Genomic DNA, 5,000 nt, shown 5'->3' on the forward strand with positions numbered 1-5,000 from the left:
CATGGGCTGGACGCTGGACTGGCCGGGCCATGCAGGAAAATTCATCGAGGGGACACGCTGAAGAAACAGCGCTGGTTTAGACACGGTGGGCGCAGTGTTGGAATCGGCAGCGCCGATGAAACCGGCAAAGTCGGCAGAATTGGCAGCGGGTGCTGGCGATGGGTCTGGACTGGCTGGATAGTCCAAGGCTCGACGAGAAAGACCGCAGGTTGAGACACTGGGGCAGTGGCAGCCCGCGGGACAGTGTTGGCAGATTCGGCAGCGCAGATTTGTGCGGCTGCAGGTTCGTCGGGGAAAATCGGCAGCGCAGATTTTTCGACGAACATGGGCTGGACGATGGACTGTCCAGGCCAGGCAGGAAAATTTGTCGAGGGGACACGCTGACGAAACAGCGCTGGTTCAGGCACGGGGGGCAGTGTTGGAATCGGCAGCGCCGACGAAATCGGCAAAGTCGGCAGAATCGGCAGCGCAGATTTTTCGACGAACATGGGCTGGACGCTGGACTGGCCGGGCCATGCAGGAAAATTCATCGAGGGGACACGCTGACGAAACAGCGCTGGTTCAGGCACGGCGGGCAGTGTTGGAATCGGCAGCGCCGACGAAATCGGCAAAGTCGGCAGAATCGGCAGCGGGTGCTGGCGATGGGTCTGGACGGGCTGGATAGTCCAAGGCTCGACGAGAAAGACTGCTGGTTTAGACACTGGGGCAGTGGCAGCCCGCGGGACAGTGTCGGCAGATTCGGCAGCGCAGATTTGTGCGGCTGCAGGTTCGTCGGGGAAAATCGGCAGCGCAGATTTTGCGACGAACATGGGCTGGACGATGGACTGTCCAGGCCAGGCAGGAAAATTTGTCGAGGGGACACGCTGACGAAACAGCGCTGGTTCAGGCACGGCGGGCAGTGGTGGAATCGGCAGCGCCGACGAAATCGGCAAAGTCGGCAGAATCGGCAGCGCAGATTTTTCGACGAACACGGGCTGGACGGTGGACTGTCCAGGCCAGGCAGGAAAATTCGTCGAGGGGACACGCTGAGGAAACAGCGCTGGTTCAGACACGGTGGGCGCAGTGTTGGAATCGGCAGCGCCGAGAAAATCGGCAAAGTCGGCAGAATCGGCAGCAGGTGCTGGCGATGAGTCAGGACGGACTGGATAGTCCAAGGCTCGATGAGAAAGACCGCTGGTTTAGACACTGGGGCAGTGGCAGCCCGCGGGGCAGTGTCGGCAGACTCGGCAGCAGTGTCTGCCGATTCGGCAGCGTTGGCTTGTTGGCGCGGGGGGCCGATGCGAGTGGGGACTTGGGCAGCGGGCAGTGAAAGCAAGAGTTTCCCCGATGCTGCCGGGAAAAACGCTCCCCGGGATGGCCGGGTGAGATGACCCGGCGGCCCGCGACGGGTCATTCAATTCCATGCCCCGTCAACATAACTCCCGATGTACTGTTTGCTTTTTCGGAAGAAGAGATCCATCCCCCCATCCTCGGCCAGCCAAAAACGCTCCAATTAATGGCCGGGTGAGATGACCCGGCGGCCCGCGACGCGTCATTCAAATCACTGCCCTATCGGCTACAACTGCTGATGGGTGGGATTAGAGGCCTGCCATGGTGGTGAGGGGCGGCGAGGACCGTGAAAGCTAGAGTTTTTCAGAGGCTGCCGGGAAAAAGGCCCCTCGGGTGGCGGGGTGCGAGGACCAGGCGCGTCATTCAATTCTCTTCCCTATCAACTTGGCTCCCGTTGGCGGGATTGGAGGCCTACTGTTTGTTACAGGGCTAAAATCGTCAGGGGAAGAGCTGACGAAACAATGCTGGTTTGGATGCAGGGGGTAGTGTTGGAATCGGCAGCGCGGACAAAATCGGCAAAGTCGACAAAAAAGACTGTTGGTCTGGACATCGGGGCAGCGGCAGCCATGCCGACAGGGGGGGAAATCGGCAGCGCAGATTTGTGCAGCTGCAGGTTCGTCGGGGAAATCGGCAGCGCAGATTTTTCGATGAACATGGGCTGGAAGATGGACTGTCCAGGCCAGGCAGGGAAATTCGTCAAGGGGACACGCTGACGAAAGTAGGCTCGTCGGTGAAAATCGGCAGCGCAGATTTTTCGACGAACAGGGGCTGGATGCTGGACCGGCCGGGCCAGGCAGGAAAATTCGTCAGGGGGGCACGCTGACGAAAAGAGGGGCTGCCGCGTGGAAAATCGGCAGCGCAGATTTTTCGACGAACATTCGTCAGGGGGGCACGCTGACGAAAAGAGGGGCTGCCGCGTGGAAAATCGGCAGCGCAGATTTTTCGACGAACAGGGGCTGGATGCTGGACCGGCCGGGCCAGGCAGGAAAATTCGTCAGGGGGGCACGCTGACGAAAAGAGGGGCTGCCGCGTGGAAAATCGGCAGCGCAGATTTTTCGACGAACATTCGTCAGGGGGGCACGCTGAGGAAAACAGGGGCTGCCGCGTGGAAAATCGGCAGCGCAGATTTTTCGACGAACATTCGTCAGGGGGGCACGCTGAGGAAAACAGGGGCTGCCGCGTGGAAAATCGGCAGCGCAGATTTTTCGACGAACAGGGGCTGGATGCTGGACCGGCCGGGCCAGGCAGGAAAATTCGTCAGGGGGGCACGCTGACGAAAAGAGGGGCTGCCGCGTGGAAAATCGGCAGCGCAGATTTTTCGACGAACAGGGGCTGGATGCTGGACCGGCCGGGCCAGGCAGGAAAATTCGTCAGGGGGGCACGCTGACGAAAAGAGGGGCTGCCGCGTGGAAAATCGGCAGCGCAGATTTTTCGACGAACAGGGGCTGGACTGGCCGGGCCAGGCAGGAAAATTCGTCAGGGGGGCACGCTGACGAAAACAGGGGCTGCCGCGTGGAAAATCGGCAGCGCAGATTTTTCGACGAACAGGGGCTGGACTGGCCGGGCCAGGCAGGAAAATTCGTCAGGGGGGCACGCTGACGAAAGTAGGCTCGTCGTGGAAAATCAGCAGCGCAGATTTTTCGACGAACAGGGGCTGGACGCTGGACTGGGCCAGGCAGGAAAATTCGTCAGGGGGGCACGCTGACGAAAACAGGGGCTGCCGCGTGGAATGGCAGCCTACACGCAGATGCGAATTCGGCAGCGCACGATGGCTTGAGCAGGTCATGGGTTCGACTTGGCGCGATCTGAAACCTGGACGAGGGACTGTCGACGCTGGACGAGCCAGCGCGGTGGCCTGTCGTGCCCCGTTCAGGGGGGGCCTGCCGCGGAGACAGCCCTCGCGGGCTCGACAGCGCAGGCCAGCGTCCCCGACGTCGCTGGCCGCGGCAGGCGAGCTGCCGGGGTTCCCGCATTCCTACAAGAAAACGTCGTGCTTTCCACATGAAACCAATCCAGTAAAATCAGCCATATTTTTATGAGGCTGCCCACTGAATTTGGGGTCATTCCGGGCCGGTTCCTAGTTTTGCGGATTTACTCGATTTCTAATGGTAGGAAAATTAAAACAAATACTTCCCGACCTCGAAAAATTCTGGGAAAATTAATGAAGGTGGATTGGATTTTTGCCAACCTCTCTGCAAAATTTCAGCTCAAAATACCAAGAAATGAATTTTTTAGAGGGGGGGTGACAGCTGGGACCTAGTAGTGTCTCCCCCTGCCAGAGCTGCAATGACACTTATTGCTCTTTAGGGAGCCACCAGGCCGGCGCCCCTCAAAGACCACACGCGCGCGCGCGCCCGCCCGCGCTGGGCGCTGGGGCGCTGGGGCCTGAGGGCCTGGGGCCCTTGGGGGCCCTTGGGCGCTTGGGCGCTTGGCGCGCGCGCGCGGCCCCCGCAGCCATGCCGCGCCGCGCGACGCGCGGACAGCCCCTGCTGGCTTGCTCTCTCGCCCGCGGGGGGGCTGCCTTCGGGCCCTGGCCCCCCGCGTTCTGGCCTGCCCCCTGCGGGGGAGAGGCTAGGCGCTGCAGGGGCCAGCCCGACGTCGCTGGCCGCGGCAGGCGACAGCCCCTGCTGGCTTGCTCTCTCGCCCGCGGGGGGGCTGCCTTCGGGCCCTGGCCCCCCGCGTTCTGGCCTGCCCCCCGCGTGGGAGAGGCTAGGCGCTGCAGGGGCCAGCCCGACGTCGCTGGCCGCGGCAGGCGACAGCCCCTGCTGGCTTGCTCTCTCGCCCGCGGGGGGGCTGCCTTCGGGCCCTGGCCCCCCGCGTTCTGGCCTGCCCCCCGCGTGGGAGAGGCTAGGCGCTGCAGGGGCCAGCCCGACGTCGCTGGCCGCGGCAGGCGAGCCGCCGGGGTTCCCGCATTCCTACAACAAAACGTCGTGCTTTCCACATGAAATCAATCCAGTAAAATCAGCCATATTTTTATGAGGCTGCCCACTGAATTTGGGGTCATTCCGGGCCGGTTCCTATTTTTTCCGATTTCCTCGATTTTTAATGGTAGGAAAATAAAAAAAAATACTTCCCGACCTCGAAAAATTCTGGAAAAATTAATAAAGTTGGATTGGATTTTTGCCAACCTCTGTGCAAAATTTCAGCTCAAAATACCAAGAAATGAATTTTTTAGAGGGGGGGTGACAGCTGGGACCTAGTAGTGTCTCCCCCTGCCAGAGCTTCAATGACACTTATTGCTCTTTAGGGGGGTGCCCCCTGACTGGCCATGGGGCGCGCTGGCCTGGCGCCCATAGGCCTGCCGCGGGGGATATGTGGGCTGTTGCTAAACTCGGACTAAGGTGGGGGGCCTCATGGCCCGAAGTATTGCCGGCATCGATGACCCGTTTTCCGGCCGGCGACGACCCGATTCCGGCCACCGTCTTCGGGACCCGCTCCAAGCCGTCGGGCGCGTTGGGGCTGCTTATCCGCGGCGTGGGCGTGGCATTCATTTGCCGTGCTTGTGCCAAGGTGCTGGCAGCTGCTGCGCGGCTGTCTGCTTGCCGCGACGTCACGGCGGCGGTGGCCGCTGCCCCTGCTCGCAAGTCGGAGGCCTGGCCGACGTGGCTGGTGCGGACCGCCGAGCTTGGGGATTGCGAGGAGAGCTCTACGCTGGCGTGGGCGTGGCATTA

The sequence above is a fragment of the Populus nigra genome, chromosome 2 (assembly GCF_951802175.1).
Source record: "Populus nigra chromosome 2, ddPopNigr1.1, whole genome shotgun sequence".
Lineage (NCBI taxonomy): Eukaryota > Viridiplantae > Streptophyta > Magnoliopsida > Malpighiales > Salicaceae > Populus > Populus nigra.